Source organism: Polistes canadensis, unplaced genomic scaffold, assembly GCF_001313835.1.
Source record: "Polistes canadensis isolate GaletaPanama2010 unplaced genomic scaffold, ASM131383v1 scaffold_16, whole genome shotgun sequence".
Lineage (NCBI taxonomy): Eukaryota > Metazoa > Arthropoda > Insecta > Hymenoptera > Vespidae > Polistes > Polistes canadensis.
The window spans coordinates 513,693-537,814 of NW_014569563.1; the positions used below are offsets into that span (position 1 = coordinate 513,693).

At 40.1% G+C, this 24,122-nt stretch overlaps 1 long non-coding RNA gene across 1 annotated transcript in view; it reads right to left on the reverse strand.

Moving 5' to 3' along the window:
• Positions 1–8,524: 8,524 nt before the first annotated feature.
• LOC106793609 overlaps positions 8,525–24,122 on the reverse strand; it is a 35,439-nt gene continuing 19,841 nt past the window's right edge. The window contains exons 4-5 of the long non-coding RNA XR_001382443.1: positions 20,021–20,244; positions 8,525–10,578 (exon numbers count right to left, since the gene is read on the reverse strand). This is a non-coding gene — a long non-coding RNA (uncharacterized LOC106793609). The remainder of the gene's footprint in view (positions 10,579–20,020; positions 20,245–24,122) is intronic.

The following is a 24,122-nucleotide window of genomic DNA, read 5'->3' on the forward strand; positions in this document are numbered from 1 at the left end:
GAGGTTCCCGACTTCGGGTCTTTACCGAGAGCTCGACAAGTTAGCTAAAGAAGGTAGGTAGGAGAAGGAGACCATGGGAGAAAGGGGAGAAAGGAGGAAGGGAGGGAGGGAGGGATGGCCTTAATTTATTGGACGACCGAAAAGACATTGCGCGTAAGCGCATAATTTGTGTTTATCAGGATCCGGCCATTTACTCGTGAAACATATTACCGGTTTATCTGCCGACTTGGATAGCTATTTTATTGTAGGGATGTTTATCGTATATGGCAGCCTCGGAATATATGTACGATGACGGTGCACGCGCGTATGCATACATACATACATACATACATAGATACATATATACATATATACATACGTATATGAATATCTATACACACGCGTAGAAGCATCTCGTAGCAGAACGCAGTTAGTCGTATAAGTGCCCGTGGGGCACTTAATGCCGCTTTTAAATGCCGTATATATTTCCGGCTCAAAGCTGTCGAATGCGTTTTACCAAGTTGAAACTTCCCTCCTTCCCTCCCTCCCTCCCTCCCACCTACCCTTTCCTCTCTATGCGATATCGCGGGTTTGCCGCGTTTAGAAATTATGTCATATTCAAAAGGATAATCTTCTTCTAAAACGACGTCGTATTTATCGTTTAATCTTCAATGCGAATTCATTCCCGATTCGTTCGTGCGATTTTTGTTTTAAAGGAGAAATACGTCCGGTGGGAGGAGAGGGGGGATCGGTTGATTCGATTATCTCTAGGCGCCAATGACGAATAGAGAGGAGGGTAAGCGTTTTAATCTTCTTCTTCTACTTCTTTCATATTTCCCAACATCCACCACCATCACGACCACTTAACGTCGTCTAGGCGGAAATGAAATTTCGATATTTTCCTTATTTCATCACCAAAGAACCTTAAGTTTGCTTATTTTATCATATCCGAATCCTATTTACATTTGACGTTTTTTTTTCTAACGATTGTCGGTTATTTCAAGAAAAATTAGACATAGATAAGGACTGTGTCGAGTGTACAAAGGTTATCTAATCGACAGTTTTTCCGAATTTATTTTTTACGAATTTTCATGCAGCCTTTTTCTACAGTGGAAGAGTCGTAAATTATATTTTAATTAATTAGATTGATATTTCAAAATTGTAATACATTATTTATCTTCCCTTGTATCATTGTAAAAGAAACAACATTTGATCTTGTTGCGATCGATTTTGACTACATTTAAGTTATCATTTTCTAATACAAGACATATATTATATGTTATCTATCTTTACCTGTCATCATTTTACATTCGCAAGAAAGTTGCCAGTATACCAAGGTATCAGCGGAGTTATCAAAATATATCTATCAAAAACAATACTACAGCCGCATGCTACAGAGTTTATGTCAGTTATTCGAGTTGCGATAACGGAAGGAAGGCAAATAGGAAATAACGAAATATCGCTTTAACCGCGAGTGACGCTTTTATCAATAAAGACAAAAAAAAAAGAAATGAATGAAAGAGAAAGAGGAAGAGTTTGATATGAAGCTTTCAAGAAGCCCATTTCATTCATAATACTCCACACATCAATCGACCGATCATTTTTATGTCTCGACGATTGATCAGGACGTTACCCCGTTTTGCGTATCGCATCGGACCGTGATGAAAATTTTCATCATAGAATGCACGGATTGATTGGGGTCAATCATTGTACGAAATAGAATGACTCGTTATTTATCTTGTAACAAATATCCTTCTTTGATATATAAATTCAAGAAATATGCGAAAATTTTGTTAGTGTTAATTTGTTAGTCGTAATTAAAGGCTTAAGACTAATTCACATAGTTTTCGATAGATAATTATGTATATCATATACGGTTATCTCTCGAATAACAAGGTTGTTAGTTTAAAAAATAGTTGTATTATAAGAAACAAAAAATATATTAGTATTACGTAGATGTAGCAGACTATGTATATTTTGTTTGGTTGAAACTAGGAAAAAAAAAAAGTGATAGGAAAAAGATAAATTGTTCAAGGTAGACTATACATCACGATTACATAAATGTTATACTGCATCAACGTAAGTACGAACTTGAAAATATGAAAATGCATGTCATGTGTTAATTATTTGACATTTAAAAAGTATTAACTAAATAAATGAAAAATGTTAATTATTATTTCTGGACATATCATAAAAGCGATAAGATGATACGTGAGGTCGTTTTTACAAAGTATAGAGGTTGATTCATATTTCACGCGATTGTGCATGCACGTGCATTATAACAGAAGTTCTTGTACTTTTTTATTTGGCAATTTCTTTTCAAAGTCGCAGTCATACTATGCGTGTAACGTTGCAAAACTGATTAAATGAATTAATTTGTTAGTTTGACTATTATTTCTACGATCCTTTGATTCGTTTAATAAAAAAAATAAAACCGATAAAATATACGAAGTATATCGCGAAAAAGAATCTATTTGTGCAATTACAATGTATAAATAATTATGCAAGCGAATTAAAGTGACGTCCTCGGATCGATAGAATAATTAAACACGAAATAGATAGAAGAAAGTTAACAATATGCGATATATCATGAAATTATCATTTGACGCTTACGAAGCACGATAAAAAAGCACTTTTAGGTCAAGCTATGACATAGTTGCGAGTCTCAGTTTCTAAATCGTTCGATAAGAAAATAATAATAATAACCACACGTTGCTTCTCCGTTTGTATATAGTATTTTTTTTATTTTTTAAATATATATATATATATATATATACATATATTTTTGTTTCGATAAGAAAATTACTTTATACGTCCCATAAAAAAATCAGGAATATCGGGATAAGTTGAACGTGAAGATAATTCAAAATTGCGTCGAGATCGGACGTCGGAAGGTAAAAGGTTTGCTTTTATATAGTTTCATGCACGAACTTGAGGAACGAACAAGATATTACTCATACATCGCGTTGAACCCGGTACTGCTGGTGCTGGTGCTGGTGCTAGTGCTGCTGTCAGTGGGGTTGTAGTAGTGATGGCGATGGTGATGGTGTTGGTGTTGGTGCTTGGATCACGCAACGCCGGCTTTTAGAGAGTCTTAAAGAGTCGTTGATCAGAGGCGAGGTTATCTCTTGTCTCTCTGCGAAAGCCGCTCGAATGAAAGGCACCGACAACGTCCAGCAGCGGGCCATACATCACTCGAGTCTTGTGTAAATAAGCTCAGCCCTGCTCGCGCCTTTCCCTCCTTCTTACGATCTTCCCTTCCTCCTTCTATTCCTCATCCTCCCACTCAACCTCTATCAAATAAGAGAAAGAAAGAAAGAAAGAAAGAAAGAAAGCGAGACAGAGATGGTCTCTCATCCCCAACGGAAGTAGCGTAAACCTTCCGTGGCAAGTTCGTTCCGTACTCGTACTCGTAGGTGAATAAGAAAACTTATTTGCATTTCACGAAACATACGGGGAAAAAAAAAAAAGAAAAAAAAGTCTATCGTCCTATTTTAAAGATACCGTGTCTGTTTTATTTTAAAATCAACAAATTTTTACTGACCGTTAACGTTTCAACAGTTTACGCAACAGATTCTAATAACAAATTACTGTTCATACAATGATAATGATTGTTCATCGCTATGTCAACCGATTAATAAACTATCGATCGATACAATGTTGAGTTAAATTATTAATTTTTCTAAACGATCGTTATTTCATTTGAAACAAAATACTAGGAAGACAATGTGGGTAATAGTAAATATCGGAGATACCGGAGTCGGTTTATCGGCTACTCGAATTAGCCCACTTTCGAAGGAGTTTCGTAGGATGCAAATGGACTGACGTGAGTGAAAGGGGTTGTGAAAAGGCGTTAAAGGTTAAACCGCGCTAGATATCGTTCAGAAGGGAATAATTGGAAGCGTCTCGCTCGATTCGAAAACCACAGAATACATTTGGACGAACTCGTGGATGAGTGGCGAGCTTTCGAGTCTCTGGATACGTTCAGTAGAGTAGCACGGCAGAGCTCAACGAATCTCTGCCGGGTTTGGAATTTGCGCGTGGTTCGGGGGCTAGAGATATAGTAGCTGGAACCAACAATGGAACTGGGAGCTGTTAGAGAGAGAGTGAGAGAGAGAGAGGGAGAGAGAGAGAGAGGGAGAGATACTCGTGCATCGAGAGGACTCCGCAAGTGGTCCCACATTCCAGTAACGTCGAATCGACGATCGGCAAGAGTGCCAAGGGGTACAAGAGGGTGAGAGAACTCGAAATGCGAACGCTTATAGAGAAACGGGACAACGGGAAGAGACCACGAGTGCGGTTTCGCGCCACCGTGTGCATACCATTTCTCTCTCTCTCTCTCACTCTTTAGGTTTCATCATAATCCTTCTCTTTCTACCATACCGAGTTGATTGTAGTCTCTTTGGGCTAACGGATCGGCCAATTTTCGAGATATGTTAAGACCCTCCACAATGTTATCCTGTCGAAAGCTACCTTCTATCTCTCTTTACATTGGAATATGACACCACGAAGCGGACCTTTCGAAAGCGGTGCTGCGCGCATTATCAAGTCACCGAATCGTATTCCATGTTTCAATGCGTGCTTCCCAAAACCAAATTCTGATCCTTCCGAAGCTGGTAGAGTAATAGTATAGCGTTTAAGCTTTCGACTATTCGATAGGACTACACGAAGAACACGTCGTTTCATTTGCGGATATTTCAAGCTCGTTGTTACGTAGAATATATGGATACATAGACGCATAGATATGATGATGTTGGATTATGAGTTAATCGAGGAATCATTGACGTTTATTGTCTTCTATGTGTGATTCTCGTAATATCATTCGAGGATTGTGTTGGTACCCCACGAAAATCATTAGAAATAATATTATTTGACATAAGAAAAAAAAGGGATTGATAGTACAGGTTTTAGTTAACTAAAATAAAAGATTAATCGGGCAACAAAGGAAATAACCATATATTGCCGAATACTCGATGTAGAAAGAGTGCGAATGTATATAAGAAATGTTTTTCTCTCTTTACTCTTGGTAGTAGTTGGACATCGTTCGATCGAAGGAAAGAATCGGAAAGAAGAATGGAAGGTTCGCAAACGATCATTGATCGTCGAGAGTCAGAGCACGAATTTCGATCGAAACTGGGCGGCGACGACGACGAAGACGACGACGACGACGAGGAACCCTTTTACCCGTGCATGTTACCAATGTACGTCGATGAGAAAGAAAGAGATAGCGTTAGGGAGAAAGAGAAGTGGAAGAAGCGGCTTCGATGAACAGAGGGCCGTATTGTTTGTCGCAAGAGGCATTCCCCGATGTCGGCCGTCACCGGAAACATTCATTACAGCGCGTCCCCCGCCAGGAATCACTAATGTATTCGACGTCAACGACGTGGACGTGGACGTGGACGTGGACGTGGATGTTCGTCCTGTTGCCAAGCTTTCAAGGACCCACGGCGCTACGCGGAATCGGGAATTCATATTAGGATAAAAAAGTTCAGACCGCTGGACCCGGCAGAGAGCTCTTGTTACATGACAAAGAGAAAAAAGGATTAGAGAAACGCCTAAACTTTCGATCCTCCCTTTTCGCGTTCCTTTCCACGTTCCATCGTTTTAACTCGAATTTTGTTCGAACTCTTCGTCATCGTTACTTTCGTTTTCTTTCATTCACTCCTTCGCATTCAATTGCGAGATTATGCAAGAAAACTGGTTATGATTGTAAGTGAGCAATATAAAAAAAAAAAGAAAGAAAAAGAAAAAGAAACGAGTGCATTTCAAATAAGGGATAGGTATTTAAATATTCCAATATGTAGATGCGAATTTATGAAATAATTAAAAGTAGGCAATTTCAATCTTAACAACGTGTTATTTAATACACGTTTCGCGATAACTAAATCACGGAACTGTGATTATTTAAAGTACCTAATATGTAATATACATATCTCGAGAAAAATACATATTCATGAAGGAATCGAGCTAACGAGACGCAATTATCATGGAAAAATATTAATACTGTTTCTTTGCGTTACATTGCCATAATTACATATTGTTGCTAATGGTATCTTGATAACCCACGAATAGCATTTTGACTATATCTCGACAATGATCTTTTCATAACTCGTTCAAATATGGACTTGATAAGATTATTAATAAAAACTTACTGATTTATATATTCGAATATTATTCTTGGAATGATTCGTTCAATGAAATGAGATACGCAAAGAAAAAGTAGGTCACGACGCTAATAAAATATATTCATGATAAAAACAAATTCTTCATAAATAAAAGTATCCTTCTTAGGACTTAGAAAGTGTTATATACGTAAGATTTGAATGCAGTTCTTGGTAAGTTGTCGATCGATAATGTTTCAAGTATTACTTATAGTTTATTCGTTTATTCGTGCGCGCGGGCAAACGTACTCGGTATCATCCAATCGTCCTCGTTTTCGTCCTCGTTGTGTCGTAGCGCCTCGGCTGAAACCTCGTAAAACCAGAAACGACCAATTAAACGAAACGAGGAGAGCACTGATGCATTCTCTGGCTGGTTGCCTGCCTGCTTGCTTGCCTGCCGCCGGCATTACCTACAGGTTATACGACTCGCAGAATTACCCTCAAATTACACAGTTGGTACCGATGTGTGCACTTTGCCTTTTTCCTCTTCCTCTTCCTTTTCCTCTTCCTCTACCCTTCTCGTGTCCTGCCCTGCCTTTCTTTTTCGCGTATACTTACGCGTTGAAATAACAAACGACTCGCTAAGATACAACAATACTGGCCCAGCACCATCACCTCCGCAATTTTCCCTGTCATCTCTCCTGTCATCCCGTTTTTCTTTCCCTACGATCGAAATACGTGCGAATAAGAGAATGGGGAATGTGAAAGAGAAAGGGTGGAAACAAAAGAATGATCGCTCACTAGGGTGGTGCATACTCGTGTCGGTTAACTACTGATGAGTGATCAGTTACGAAGAAAGTGTGACGGTTACAATGAACATTTCGTACATTTCCGAGCACTTATTCTTCGATTTGGACTGGTCGATTTAACGGGAGAAGTCATAAAGCATGTTGAGCATGCTTCGAAAGACTCGACTTCGGTCGTTTCTCTTTGTCACGAAGAGAGGGAGATAAAAGATAGATATATAGGAATGGTACGAGGTGTTGCACACTTTTAGCAGTCTATTTTATATACCAATGAAATAATTTATTTGTTCACACATAGGATAATAATTTCAATGAAAAATATTTCCCCCCCCCCCCATTTAACATAACATTCTTTAAGGTGTATAAAAAGAAAACAAAAAAAAAAGAAAGAAAGATAAGGAATAAAAGTAAAGGAAAAGGATATATATCGTTTGCGTCATAAGGGATCTAAAGAGAAATTATTCATAATGTAATTTGTATAATAATCTATTTAATTCCATTGACAAACTATCTCGCTATTACTATGTTACGACAATTATTACAACCTAATGGGAAAAATATATACATATGTGTTTCTATCTTAATCCAAAAGCATTCAATTTAATATCATGACTTATGGCTCATTAATATATCATAAAATGAAATGAATGATATTAAATGCCTGCATGCTAAATAGGATCGTATTTCTTTGAAGATGGAGCAATGATGACGAAACGAGAACGAGCTGGTGGTGGTGGTGTTAGTGGTGATGTCGGGGAAATGATCGTTCATGCATATCGATTTAGTTATCTAAGGAAAATCGATCGACTCGATGATAACGCGTATGTGCAAATTACGATCAGCGTATCGGGGGAAAAATAGTACGGAGTTGAGGAAGTCATAAAGAAAAAGCAATGAGAGCACATTAACATGTCGAGCAATGGTGGTGGTGGTAGTAGTAGTAGTAGTAGTAGTAGTAGTAGTAGTAGTAGTAGTCGGCTGACTTTAATAGGATCGTCGATAAATCATCGTCGTCGCCCCTAACGGACGCATAAACTCCGACTCTCGTCGAGTCTTCACCGAGAGTAGCGATTAATTGTAGGTTTAATGATTCGTCGGTGCTAAAACGAGCCTCGTGTGCACGGCATAGTGTTCGTTCGAAACGAAAGAGGATATCCGCAGTAAGATGTATACATATTTACGTATGTATCTATTACGTGCGTATTGCATCTAAATTATGGTTTTTGATAGAAAGAAAGAGAGAGAGAGAGAAAGAGAGAAAGAGAGACAGATAGTGACAGGATAAATATGATATTTCAAAAAGTCTATAAAACTTGTACTTTTCAAACTAAGATAATCGTAGCAACCTATTATATATCGTTCCAATGTAGACATCTTTCATAATGTTTCTTGGTATATAGTAAGAAACTGAATATTCTTACGATGCCAACTACAATCGAGGACAATAGAATGATATTTATTATACTACATCGACTTCAGTTATCTAGTAGATGTGCAGACGCTCTGGAACGAGTAGTACGATTGCATGTTAAACAAAGTAACACGAGAGTATTGATATTTTATTTTTGAAATAAAATACGAGACGTGTCAAAGTCAAAAACTATTGCAAGAATTATGTATCTAAAGTAATGAGAAAATTTTAATAATAAGTGTAATTGTTTGATATCATACGTTTGAAAAATGATTCAATAGTGAACCCGTTGAAAAGTATTTGATTCTGTAGAATCGGTAGCACAGGTTTATCCAGTAAACCCCATAGTTAATACAGTTTACAAAACTCCGTTTGGTCGATGGGTTTTCTTGAAGCATCTCTCTATGTAGACGCTGGACATCGATCATTCCGCGAAGCTTTCACCATCATCGTCGTCGTCGTGATATCGCTTGTACACACCCGCTTACTTACACGTAGACACGTTAGTAGAATACGCATAAGAGAACGCATTCTACGTACATACGTACATACGTAGGATATACCTATGTATATATGAACGTAGGAAACGCGAGCAGAGGGTTTAATATTGCTAGCCGAGATAGAAGCAATAAATGCTTGTCAAGTAAATCAGGATGAAGCACCATCGAGGAGCGCGTAATGGCCGCATTAAGTGAATAACTCACGGTTGCAGTGTCAGAGCCCGGGCGCAGTGTGAAGTGTGCGTTGGACTGTTAGGAACGGTTAGGGGTGATAGCGATGCCATCAAACAGCTTTACGGCGTTAAGTGCTGCTGCTGAGACCGGTCGCTGAGGCATTACCAACCTAATTTCTGCCAAATACCAGGCGTATGTCTGAGCTCTGCCGTTTCGAGAAACTGCCGTCTAACCTCCTTCAGGATATTCTCATTTGATCTGTTAAATGTTAGAATGAGTACGGAGAACCGAAATCAATTTCTAACGAGATTTACAAGGAAATATATATATTTATTCTCATCTCTTTCTATTTTACCTATCCTTTCATTCGATGTCGTTTCAAAAGACGTAGCACATATGCATTACATTTCTATATCCCGTTCCTCTCCCCGCTTCACCATTCAAAACGCATTTCGATGTTTATGACGCGCTGGTAATGACTCGCGAATAGAGTAACGTAATCAGCAAAGTCCCGGTGAAATTACGCTAAAGAAAAATATTATTTAAAAAAGATGCAATAAAATTCGAGGATATGCGTAGAATAATTTTTTTTAGAATTCACGTATACATATATATATACTTTAGTTCGTTAAACTGAAATTGTTTTCAAAGAAATACATATTTCACGTATTTTAGCTCGATATTTCTATTAGAATTCTACAAATTCGCCGGTGTCGCATAAATTACACGGGATCAAGTGATTCGATTAAAATAAATTACGTCGATTGGTTTAAATCCATTACGTTAGCACAATTATTTAAGTGACTTTCTTAAAATCTATTATTTTTATCTAACTATAAGATCATTCTCTCAATTCGCTAGAAAATTTTCGTATATCATTAAATAATGTAGTAGAAAAGTGTCTTCAGTGCTTAAATATTTAAAAACGTTTGAACGATAGCGAATGAATTCGCGGTTGAATTTATGATCGGTGGAGTGGAAAATATTTCCACTCGCTCAATTTTTCCTTTCATTCAATGTTAAAAACGAAAATAGTTGTGTGGAAATAGTCGAAAATTTTCGATTCGTTTATTTCGGATAGGTGCACGCACAGATTCGCGAGAAGGACACTATCTGCGTTCACCCTTTTGGATTCGTCTTTTCACCTTTGTCCGGCTCTTTTCTTCTCTTCTTTCCTTTTATGGCGTATTTTATGGTGTAGTCGGCGAACGACTGTGAGTATCATCGCTTGTTTCCCTTCGTGTTGTTTCATATATTCTCATTGGAATAAGCCATCTTGCAATGTTAGTCGGGGTGTGCTGGCTAACACATGTAACTTTTTGCGTTTGTATCGTCGTTGTATTCTTTTCCTTTTTCTTTTCTTCTTCTTCCTCTTTTTCTTCTCCTTCTTAACGCCGTTGTCGTTATTGGCTGCTATCTGTACTTGCAAGATAAGGTTTCCTTCGTGGAAATTCAGCATCGTTTCTGAGTACATTACAGACTATCGAATACCTACTTACCCCTTCGTTCGAGTGCACTCACCGTTCTTCTTCTTCTTCTTCTTCTTCTTCTTTCCTCTTTTGCGCGTCTTCATATCGGTTTCTCCTTATAAAAGGAAAACATGATTTCTAAAAGGCAAACATGATTAACGAGGCAATAAATGACGAGACTTTTATTTCTTTTTCTTTTTATATATATATTCCAATACGAAAAGAATATTTTTCTAAAGATGTTACCGTTTAATTTTACAGATACATAAGTATAATGAAAAAAAAAGAAAAGAGAGAAATAAAACATATATATATATAAACGAATGCTTGTGTTAACGATATTTTATTTACTTTCATTTCAGTTAGGTACTCCGTGAGTTTCATTTGAAACATTTATTGGCACTCCTTTAAGACGTCTTAACGTTTTATCTTATTTTTCATTCCGATAGTTCAGTCATCGTTTAACGTTACCAACGTATTAATCTGTCGTAACAGGTTACCTTATATCGCGATTGGAATTTATATACGAATTCTCTTTTTCCGTAATATTACGATAGATATGAAATTTTCTTCGCGCGTATATCAACTTAAGGTTTTACCGTTCTTTTTTAAAATCCTCTTAATGTCTACATTCCGATGCAATAATGGGAATATTCCATCGAATTTATGCAGCCTCCGTGTCACGTTATTGAGATATTTTTACACGCTCGTTAATATTTCCCATAACCGATATCAACATCTTACATACATTTCTTTTGTTTTTTTTTTTTTATTAATTTGCGTTTAAAATGATAAAATGTAAGATAAAATATTGTAATAATTACATAAGAGGTTTTTTTCCGAACAGATGAGAAAATACGTAATAAGTATATAATAATATATTACATTTGGTATAGAAAGTAGAAAATTCGAAAGGGTGTGTAGATGAAAAAAAAAAAAAAGAAAAAGAGCACAAAAGTATATTAGCAGGAAGAGATAGGTTCACTTAAATATTGGCAAACGCATGCGTGCAGTTACACGCAATAACGCGTTCTACGTTCTTAAAGTAATAAATTTCCTAGAGAAAGATCACCGAGTTTAGATTAAAAACGATTCGTTACTCTACGAAACACTACCACCACCATCACCACCAACTAACCATAGGTCGTTCAAGAAAAATTTGAATAATATCGAACATTAGCGAGCAACGTGGGTTTACACGAAAGCCAGTCAGCCAGTCAGCCGCTAGGATGTTGCATCGAGTCGCATCGTTCTTATACTTCCATTATACTTTTTTTATTTTTTCTTATTTTCCCCGTTCCATTTCTTATCCTCTCGTCGGTCTTTCCTCTCTTTCCTGCTTTCGTTCAATCCCCGTTCCCTGCCGCCGCCCCAACTGCCTCGTGGTATCAGTGACACGGAAAACATGGCAGTTCGACGGCGCGCAGAGAGAAGTCGATGTAGCAGGAAAACAAGCGTAAGAGCGCAGGAACCGTGGAATATATTTATAGCCGCCTCGAGCTATTAAGATAATTTATCGGGGCCATTACCGAACAAACGAGAGCATTAATCTATTCTAGCTTCATAAAGAGAACTTCGTCGACGATTTTGTAGCCCGCGCGCCAAACGAGCACTTCGGAGTAAATTGATGGATCCCCCTGACCTGACGGAGGACCCTCCGTAAATTGCTCGTAAATTTTTATTTATTCCACCACAAATAAAAGTCTCTCGTAAGAGAAGTGAGTGAGAAAGAGAGAAGGAAAAAAGAGTGGTGGGGTGGAGGGAGGGGTTTGAGGAGGAGAAGAAGAAGAAGGAAGAAAGAAAGGAAGGAGGGGTAAAAGATGGTTCTTGGACTCCTGCTAGGACGATTCTCATAGAGTGCACGCATACGCACGCACACGTATTAGCTCTCTCTTTTTCTATCTTTTTTCTTCGTAGATCTGTCTGGTGGAGTTCGTCGATCGACGATCGTTAATAGAAGTCCGAGGGTTCTCATCCATCGCGAGTTCTCTTTCTCTCTCTCTCTGTTTGGCATGACACCTCGACTTTACGATTCTTCGATATTTATGTCGAGCGTCGGGTCGCCCCTGTCTTCCGTTTGAAACGTACTTTATGCGATCCTCTAGCGCAGCAGCCGTCGTTTTAACGAACTTTACGAGCGAAATGTGTCTGGAATGTATAACTATAATATTATAACGCTGTAAGCTCGGATCCACCGTAACAGTAGTAGGTTGCCAAGATAATTTGGCGATGAAACGATGCGTCGGATATCTCTTTCCTTCGATAGGGAAGGGATGGGGGAAGGAGGAGGAGGGAAGAAGAAGAAAGGTGAGGATCGCAATAAAATCGTCATCCTTGATCTCTTTCTTAAGAGATTAGCTATTGAATCTTCCTAACGAAGTCGTCGTCGAGAGCCAAACAGTTAGGGAGAGAGAGAGAGAGAGAGAGAGAGTTTCTAAAGACACCTAGTAATCGAGCATGTACTGGAAGTCAAAGATGGCCGACGTTAGGAAAAAGTGGAAAGTGGCGCGACAGGTGATGGATCGTGGCATCGTCGTTAACGCGTTCGCGTTGTCGTCGTCTTCGAAGCTAAATCCGTTACGCAGGAAGCAAGCTCGATTATTTCTCGACGTACACACACATATATATATATATAATATATATATGTATACGTAGACACGTAAAGAGGAATCCGCGTAAGAGAGTCGTAGGCACGTAGGCAATACATCCGCCTACGGCGACTATCCGCAACCATGACGCCGGAAAGGATCGCGTTGAATCCCAGTGGCGTGACAGGGCTGCCTACGCGCGGCTGTATCTGCATTGATCAAAGCAGCAATTACTGTCATCGTAATATTACTCGGGACGTTACTCACGTCGCGGGGGCACCGAGAGAAAGAGAGAAGGGGGGTGGGCAGAACTACGACGATAGCAGCGCCACCGAGAGACCGAGCCGCGAAAAAGCTGCTGCTGCGCCAGCACCGCGCGACAATGCCACGTTGGCACCGCACACACCACCACCACCACCACCAACTACTGCTGATCGCAGCGCCAACTTCCAAGCTCGACTTCCTCCAGCCAGCGAGCCAGCCAGCCAGCCAACGTTTAAACGCTACGCCGCGCCGTATGTGTGTAAGCCTTGGGCGTAGACCGGGTAATGATTTCCCGGAATCCGCGTTTGATGTGGCGGGGCGTTATTGGTTTTCTCTGGAAGCACAGCCAATTTTTCACGCAGCTCGTTTCTGACCCCGACAATGATTTGCTGCTGCTGCTGCTGCTTCGCGTTTAAGAGCCGCACGAAACGGCTGCGAACCCGCTATATCCTCTTACATTTTTTTTTTCTCTTTTACTAAAATATAATATAATTGTATACCATGCCACCAGTACCTACGATCATTCTTTTATATTATTCTAATTGTAATTTTGGACGCGTCATAAATTTAAACATTTCTTGACAGATCATTCGTCAAAAGAAATGGTTAGTAACGAACGATTTAGATGACGTATAGGATCTAAATCTATTAGCGATAGATTCGCTGAAAAATGTAATCATTTCGAATATCCACATCTATTGGGGTAGTTCGACGGTGATTTACGATCTGGAAAACATAAATATCGCTTTCTTTCCGAGCTAGTATATGACCGTATAGATTTGGAACGGTTTGTCCAATCTTCTGAAAACTAACCACTCGCCGCTCGTGACTGGACTTTAAGCAGAAATGGCAAAGAATAGATCCAAATGGTAGGTAGGAATGGAACATTGGAAGTATTGCTGATGTTAGATGATAAATTCGATTCGATCGGGATGAAAAGAAGAGGAATACGATAGGGACATATGGTTGGTCAATATACGTCAAAGTATGGTCGGAGTTGCTTTGCTCGTTCAACGTGTGCTTTCATGAAATTCTTGCGGAGTAAGCTTGAAAGCTGCATCTAATAATGGAATAGTCGCACGGGGTCAGATACGTAAAAACACGCCGAAGATTTATGGAGCACCACGCTTCGCTCAGCGTGATGCTCCATGGGATCCCCTGGAAAGCTTAGTCCTCGGTCTGTTCGTCGTCTTAGTTGTCGTCGTTGTCGTCACAGGACGTCAATGGCAGCAACAGCAGCAGCAGCACCAGCAGGTTCTCTCTCAGTATCGGTTACAAACGTGCACTACCGCATGACAGAAATAAATAACGTTACAAAAAGTTCTTTTTTAAAGACGAGATTCATGGTTCGGAACACAGGCAGGGGGTACCAATTGATTTTTTTGACTTTTCGGTTTTTTCCTTTGAACCATAGTTATCCGATATTCGACGGTTCAAATGAGGCAAACAAATGAGAAACGCCCCTTTTTTTTTGATATTTTTTATGCTTAAGCATCGTTTTATCCAATTTTCTTTTGTAGACTACGAATATATGGATTAGGATTTTTAAAGATTTGCTTTCTTCGCATACAAAAGAGGAAAGCAGAAAAAATTGTCTTTTATTTGCATTGCGAGAACTAGACGGAACCTTTCCAATTTGAAGAAAACGATATGTCTACCTATTATTTTAGGACGATATTTTTTGAAGGGAAACAAACATTCTCGAACGCGACCGAAAGAACATATATTTCTTTCTTTGAACGAAAATAATAAATCACAAGGGAGACACTTCTTTCTTACCATTAACATTCGACAAATATTTCTTTCGGGGAAACTTTGAAAAAAAAAAGAAAAAGAAAAAAAAAGGCGAAGCTCTTAATCATCCACGTGAAATGTTTAAATCCTGACGAAAGTAAGATTCTTGTAAGAACGTGTGTTTAAGACGGGAAGCAACAAACAGGTCAGCTCGATGATATCTCCCAATCGACAGCGGCATTACAAGCACGAAACACGAGTTCTCCGAGAGAGTCTTGGACAACTCGCGAGAAACTGGGGATACAAAAAAAAAATTAAAGATTGTCGGCGCGCGCGCACGTAAACGAGCTTGTAAAGTGTACTTCCGCGAGCGGTATATGCCGGAAGGTTGATGTGTGGTGTGTGGTGGTGCGTGCGTCCAGTTCGCGTCAGCTTCTTGAGAAACATTGTCCGGGAGTTATGCGTTGGCAGTGTAAGAAGCACCGAAGAACGAGTGCTTGGATTCTTAAGATTCTAGAAAGGAGCCGAGCTCGGATCTTTCGCGCTTAGAGTAGTAGGTATCCTATGGCGTGGGTTCGCTCATACCTGTGTTCAAGGAAGTCACGAAAATATGTGGGAGGTCTTTATTCCTAAGGTAGGAAGGTAGGAAGGAAGGAAGGAAGGATAGAAGGATAGAAGGATAGAAGGAGGACGATGCCATCGATGTCGCCGACGACGAGGTCGACTAGAAAGAAGAGAAACAAGATAAAACGAATGGGGGGAGGATAAGATGAAGAAAAAGAAGAAATACGGTCCGCGCTTGTAGCCACGGGCATGAAGGGAACAGAGATATGTTCTCTCTCTCTTTCTCTTTATGTATAAAGCGCAGAGAGCTCCATCTATTTTCGCCTCTCCCTGTTCCAAGCAGAAGCGGGATGATTTATGCGAAGCGAGTGCCGCGGCTCCGCGCCGCGGGAGAATTCTCGCTTTCTGCTCTCCACCCAGCCATGTCGCCAGGGTGGCGGACTGTGTCCCGGACTTGTGTCCCGGACTACGTCCCGGACTGTCTCACCCTACGTTGTGTTTCTGAGCGCGCGCGCGCCCGCGACCCTGCCACACACTCTCACTATCTTCGGTTCTCTCTTCTCTCTTTCTTCTTCTTTCTCGGCATAAGAGAGACGATTACGATGCATCTTTCTTAAATGACGTGCGACTACCGACCTTTCCCTCCTTTTTATTTTTTTTCCCATCTTCCTTTCGCACTCTGTCCCTCCTTTCCTTCTTTATTTTTCACCCCCTCCCTACCCCGCCCGCCTTTTTTTCCCCTCTTGCTTTCATAAGCAAGCAAGGGGAAAAGAAACTAATCAAAGAGCAACGGCGTAGTCTTTTGAAAGTTCTACGTCTACAAGGAACGACACCCGGAGGGGTGATATTTGAAAAATATGTTTCCGGATAGGAAGAAATTAATGGTGTTAGATTAATTGGATAATGGTGAAGGGTAATTAGAACGACTCCGATTTTAAGAATTTATTGTCGTTGGGAATGATATTTTGGTCATTTTTTTCATTGCAAAATATTTGTAATACCGAATTCATAAAATACTTCAAATTGTTGGTAAAATTCGTTAACGATTTAGAATAAAAAATATGGCAACGTAGTAAACTTAAAGATTAAAGTAAATGTTGGGTACGCGTGGCGCTTGTATCGTACCTAAGGCTATCTTTGGAAAAGAGAAGAAGCGCTCTAAATTACCTTCGATGAGTAGACCGGTAACAAAGGCACGTGTTTTGCTTCTTCACTCCGGCTCCATTTATCTCCAGGAACACAATGCGCCTCGGATTTGACACATCTATCAGGACACAATGCTTGGCCCAACCCGCCCGATTCTTTACCTTTCTACCCTCCTTCCGCTTCTTCTTCTTCTTCTTCTTCTTCTACTACTATTACTTTTCTCTTCTACTTGCAAGAAAGACCTAGCCTTACCAAGAGAATCATCTTCCTCGAGCCTGAAGGGAAGACCACGAGCGAGTGACTGGGACAGAAATTATGACCGATATCCTTGACAATGTTTCTGCCGTAATTGTCCCTTTTTTTGTCCCCAGTTACCCTCGATCAAGCGGTATCAACGAAATAGTACACTCGAGTAAACCATTTCTCAAAGCAAGTTATAATGACTGATATATAACGTAACAAGTAGTTGCGTGCATATTTCAAAAATTTAATACTTTTTCTATATATATATATATATTATATATTTGGGGAAAAAATAATCCTAACGTTTAATATCATTTTGACGTAGACTTGATTTGAAATAATTTGACTATTTTGAAAAAATCGAAGATTTCGTGTTCTTGATTAGAAATCAAGCATATCTGAATAAATAAGTATTCTATTTTATAGATAAATATATCTTTATAAATCGTAGAGTATTATTTGTTCTAGAACGACGAGGAAAAAAAATAATATGATTAGAATGAGTAAAACGATTTTATCGAGAGACATCGACGACTATTATAACGATGTTGTCGTCGTGGTAACTTTATCGAAAGGGTAGATGTAAAGATACCAACAGGGGAAGGTTCGTAAATTAACGGTAGTTCGGGTCAAAGCAAGCCGCTAAGCCGGTGAATCGTCATTATCGCGCTCACGAGTGGTGACGCTGATAGATGCCGTCTCTAAATGATGATGGATGGCTCGTATAACTGTCGCAATATACAGCTACCCGACGTGCTTCGTATCTTGATTTACTATCCGTTCTTTCGCCATTTTGCAATTCCCCATACGCAAAAGTACCTACGTCTGCCACTGTCATTATCGTCGTTCGCTTCTTTCTTAATTAACTGCGACCTGTCACGGGAAGGCGGAGTTACAAAAGGAAAGAGGATGAATGTACGTGTACATATATATGCACTTACGTGTGTATACGTTAAAGAAAACGAAAAGAAAAGGAAAAGAAAGAAAAATATGCAAGAAACACGACGGCAATGACGTCGTATCCGATAAAATAAAAAAATCACCAAGATAAAGTTGGACTCTAAGAGGCAGGCAAGCAGGCAAGCTGGCAGGCAAGCAGGCAGGCAGACGTTACGTCGTTTCTTGTCCCTTTTCTCGCGACTTAAAAGAAGGTAACGCGTCATTTCCGCGCGAGAATGTTTCACCAACGCGTTGATCGCTAAATATCCTACCCCTACATCCCTACGAAAATAGTTTCGTTTACGTTAATTCATTCAAACAGATATATTTATTTGGATCTCATTAAAAACGAAAATGGTCTGATCGTTTTTAAATTTAAACGAATGAACCCAGGGATCCTCGAATTCGTCGACGAAACTAAACGAAACGAAACGCGACGACAATTATAATGACGAAAAATTTATCCGAATGAAGACGTTCCGAAGGATGGTGGTGGTGGTGGGGGAGGGTTAGGGGAACTCGTGAGAAATGAATGAAGTCTAAAGTCGTTTCGAGAATGAGAAATCGCGCGAATTCAAGATTTCACGAGGATATTTTGTTCGTTTTATCGGCATCTCGGCAAGAGATGGCAAGAGATCTCGTCGTCCCGGAAAGATGTATCGACGCGATCCGTTCCCGGATAAGCTTTCGAAGAAAGCGAAAGAGAAAGAAAGAAAGAAAGAAAAAAAGGGGGAAAAAAAATCAAAGGAGAGAACGGTAGATAGAGAGTTGTTCGACGCGCAAACGTCGTAGGGTGGTAGGAGGAGGAGGTGGGGGGTTTGTAATAAACGAGAGCTTTTTAGTCGAAACGGCTTTGAGGGATCGAGCTGATTCGCGTATCGCGTGCAGATGCTTCCCCTTTCCCCCGTTTCCTCCCTCCTTCTGCCCATCTCTGTTCCTCACTTGTATTCCTCTTTCCTCCCTTCCTCTTTCTCTGTTAGTCTCACATATCGGTCCCTTTTCGTTTACCACGCTCCAACCACGAAACATCATTCATCATTCTGATGCATAGGCTTCCATAACACTCGACGGCGACTGGTCAGGCAGGCAGGCAGGCGACCGTGCCAACCCGCAGATATTTCCTTCTCGTGGCTGCTAAATTAACGCCTCGTCATTAGCAGCTTGCCGGTTCGAACCGATCCGCCCAAACTTCGTCCCACGCTTTTTCTCGTACTACCTTAACTCTCTTCCTAACCCCTCGTGTTCTCTCATTTCCTCTTCTTCTTATTATTATTCTTATTTTTATTCTTATTCTTATTCTTTTTCCTTTTCTTTTTCTATTTATTTGTTTATCTATATCATACTTTATAGTCATACTCTCTTTTATTATAATCCGACTGGAAGTCTAAAGAATAATTGTTTCAAGGAAAGCAGCTTTTACGACTTTATCGCTTTTCCGAGAACATGATTTCTTTTTCCTTTTTTTTTTTTTACATTTTGCAGTACCAAGAAAAATCATTTCTATCCGTTTGTTATCCTTAAACGAGCGGGAAACACTTATATAACAGGAAATAATACGCTCGGTTGAAACTCATTTACGCGAATGTCTTTTCTACTTATTATCCGAAAGAATTAATAGATTGTAATAAAAATATTAATGGCAATTTTTACAGACTTGTTTCTTCATAAAGGGAACGTAAGGTATCGTCGTGTTAACATTTTATTTTTTATTTTTATTAATACGAATATAACAAAGTTAATATTAAAATTGAAAGATTTTGGGGACAAATTTTTGGTTCTTTTTATTGAAGTAAATGGATCGTATGATCGTCTAGCATATGAGAAATGCCATAAAAATCGTAATTCATGCATATGTTCCCTCGTTCGTTCGTTTACTGGTATTTGTGAGGGTAGGTAGTTGGTCTTTTCCGATTTATCGGTCGCAATAATTTACGAAGAGAAGGCAACTAAGCAGACAATGTAACAGTCCAGTGATCGATCGTACCGCAGTGATACGTCGTCGTGGGATTAGCTGAGACGTCAAAATGGACTTACCGGGTACTTATCTCTTCACCCTGAAACTCAAGGATTACACTGGAAAAGAATATAAATGAGAATGTTACCTCCTCTCCTTTCTTTCCACCGTGTGCTTTCTCTTATCTGACGCGGTTATTTTTCTTCGAGCACACCAGGAAAGATGCATCGTCGAGGATTCCCGTCATAAAGAACAGGCCGATTACGAATCTCGACGCGTCGTCGCATCCACGACAAGGTTTAACAGCCGGAACGGACTTCGAACGACTATGTAAAATCGAGCCTGGATCTGGATATGATGCTCACGAGGAAACTAAAGAAACAAAATATATAAATTAAACGAAAAAAAACTTCGTCCCTCTTATTGCATTCGTTTACACTTGATCTATGATATCAACAACAAAAATATATCTACCAATAAAATGATCGATTTTTTAACTTATAATTTTACAACAATTTGTATTTAGTTTTGAACGAAAAAGAAAAAACACAGTTCGAGATGAAAATCAATTGAAAAATCGAAACTTGAATGAATTGAGAAAATTGGAAAGTATCTAACTAATATATTAAAAGGGTAAAGGAAACATCGAAAAGATAGATTTCACTCGCTAATGATTGTCGACGGTTCGGCAGCAAGAGATTAACATCAACATCATTCACCTCCTTTGTTTTTTACTCGCAATCGATAGAAATTTTCGACGAGAGAAAGCGGATTCGGTAATATAGTCTTGGAAGGAACGTTAAAGTACATACAGACCACCACTACCGATCGATAGCGGATCGATAGCCTATCGATAGTCGATCGATCTCAAGAATCGATCTCGGGAAACGAAAGGGGTTACGTTTGGAAAGCCTTGACCTTTGATTTTCTATCGAGCCGCTTTAACGTCAATCGGTTGGCAAGAGACCGAAGGAGTAAGCAAGCAAGCAAGCAAGCAAGCAAAGCAAAGCAAAGCAAAGCAAACGCTCGTGCGTTCTCTGGCTGTCCTGATCGGATGCTCACCCGTCCGTCCGTCCGTCCAGTCCGTCCCGTCCTGTCCGTTCGTTCAGATTGGAATCTGGTTGGGGCTTAATGACGGCTCGAGACGGACAGGTATCGAAGCGGCAGCAACAGCACAAGCCGGTGCAGGAGTTCTCTAGCAAAGGAAAGAGAGAGAGAGAGAGAGAGGGAAAGAGAGAAAGAGGGAGAAAGAGGGAGGGAGACGTGTCACATCAACGGTGCCGCGAGATCTACGGCCGCGGTTTTACCGAGCGAGGACAGGCGATGAATTCTTTTCGTTTTGGTACCTCCTTCTCTTCTTCCTGTTCTTCCTTCCTTCTACCAACTGTCTCGATCTGTTTCCGGATAACGACCAATGCTGATTCGCGACCTAACAAAGGTCTTTACGTTAAACGAAATCAAACAAGAGATCTTTGAAATTATTCGAAGTTTGATTATTTTTTAAAACCCCCCCCCCCCCCCGACCCTTTTCCAAGTCAAGATTTTTTTCTTACATACTTAGAGAAAATTAAGGGGAAATATTTATTTATTTATTAAAGAAATGTACTTTGTCTATTACGTAGAGGAGGGCTGAGAAAATTCAGAGCATACAATTAAGAGTGGGTGCAAATTTTTTGGTGTCAAAATTTTGTTCTTCTAACTTAAGAAAAAATAAATCAGAAGTATGACTTATTTATTAACGCAAGTGATGAACCGATATTCTACGAAACTAGTAAAATACGATGTCATTGCTAAGCTTAGAATTTCTTTAAATAGTGTACGAGTTTGTAACGTAATTCAAACGTCGAGCGGACGATAAAATTCGTGTAAACGTTGCTACTTTCAACGAGTCTGTTAAATAGCGCCGCTGACAAAATTACTTAAGGCTTAAATGATTCTCTCAACGCGTCGCGAGGTAGACAGAGAGACGGAGAGAGATAGAGAGAGAAAGAGAGAGATCGTATTACCTTTTTTGTAACTACGGACATTGTAGAATGTTGCAAGAAACAGATTGGAGAGTGTGTGAATGAGAAAGAAAAAGAAAGAGAGAGAGGTAAAGGCGATAAAATCATTAGACAAGCTCGATACCTAGCACCTACCGGTGCTTTTCTATTTATGCACGATGAGAGAGAGAGAGAGAGAGAGAGAGAGTAAGAAAGAAGAAGAAGAAAGGAAGGGTGGGAGAAGGGATGGTGGTATCTACGTCAATCCGTTTGCCTTAGACTTTACTCTTTCTACGAAACACGCGTTGGTAAGGACTCGTAAAGAAAGAGAAAGAAAGAGAGAGAGAGTCAGAATTCTTCCAAAGGCGCGAGACAAAGAAGAGAAATAGAAAGAGGAAGAGAAAGGGGGTAAAGAAAGAAGAAGTAAAGAAGAAGAAGAAGAAGGTGGATTGAGAAGGGGGAATAATATTTATTATCGTCCGTTAGGGAAGGGACTGAACGGACTGAGCGTTGTGTGTATACGCGTATATAAATTAACGAGACGCGTAGACGGCGCGGGCAATAGATAGCGGCCTTAAATAGTAAATAGAGAATTCCAGTAGCCAGACGGGAGGTAGAATGGATCAAAGGGCGCCGACTTACGTTAGAAACTCTCCAACCAAAGGCACAGAACCCTCTCTTCTTTCTCTTTTATAGGATAGAATGAAAAAGAGAAAGAGAAAGAGAAACGGAAAAGAGAAAGAGAAGAGTTTCGGAGGAAAGAAGAAGAGGTAGGTAATAGATTGCCTCTTTCTGACTTTTATCGTAGCAGAAAAAGCTTGTCAGATCCAACGTTCTGGAGTCCCGCGCTCTTTATTACGCGCGCTATGTGCTGTATAGAGGCGTTTCTCGTTCGTACAATCCGAGTGGTAGTCGTCGCGTGTACTAAAGTATGACAAATAAAAAGAAAAAGAAAAAGAAAAAGAAGAAGAAAAATCGTCCCGGAAAAAGGGGCTTCCACGTAAAATGAGTTACGGAAATACTTGGACCGTTGAAACATCCCACGGACTATCGCTGACTGATTTTAGAAAAAGTTTCTCTGTCGTATAATATAAGTTGGATACTCGTCAAGGAAAGGAAAACTCGTGGACCCCTTTTCTAGTTTCTAGTTTGTTACGAATTTTTATTATATCGTTAGTACTGACGCATACGTGTGTCATGGTTGTTTCTCTTTCTTTCCTTTTTCTTTTTTTTTTAGATTCTTCCACTTTGCGAAATATCAGTTAATTTCTATCAAATACTAGCACACTACCGGCGATCATGATCTTTCGAAATGAGTTTTGTCGATTAGAGAGTAGTAAGTAAGGTAGAATTTTGTACCTTTCTATCCCGACTAGAGAATCTAATTAACGTCAATCGTAGTCTGTCATTAAGTTGGGATCAATGAACGATATACGCGGTAGCTATCTTCTAAAATCCTCGCCTATGCGATTTCCATAGATCGCTCATTATCATTCTAAACGTCTCGTCATTCCGTCGTCGGTACTCGTTGTCGGTTCCCGTCTCGTTGTCTCGGTGGATGAGCGAAATCGTGAAGGGCTAGGAAGATAAAAGGGGACCCGACGAAGGCATCCTCTCGAGCGTCTTCTTGAAGCCTTCATGGGGCCCCGAACGGGAACAATCGGTTGATTGCTGACCGTTGGACGTCAGCGAAACGGAGATTTCAAGATATTCCATAAATGTAAGATCTTGGAGAATGACCGGAGGAGCCTTGGCTTGGCACAGGAAAGAAAGGAATAACAAGAAGAAGAAGAAGAAGAAGTAGGAGAAGGGAGTGGGAAAGGGAAAGAGATAGAGAACGAGCACGTAGCACGAGAGGGCCATCAATCCTCGCGGGACGTAGACGAACAGCCGTGGTCCACGGCAAAGCTGCCGACATCAGTCGTCGTCGTCGTCGTCGTCTTCGTCCTCGTCGTCTTCGTTGTCTTCTTCTCTGTCCTTCGTAATGCGTAAGAGAAGGGAAGAAAGACGCGTAGACGCGCCGGTAGAAGCCGCTACTTAGCAAGCAGGCATGTGTCTTAAAACCCGATGGAGTCTGGGTTTCGTTCCCCTCCTCGAAGGATATCAAAGGGCCGCGCCTCCTTTGGAATTCACCAGTTGTTAACATTTAACAGTGATGCCTCTCCGCAATTTTTGTCGCGCATCGCTGACATTTCTCCATGAATGCTTCTTTCCCTCCCCCCTTTCCCCATCCCCTTTCCGCTCTCTTATGCTAGCGGGCCTCCCGAG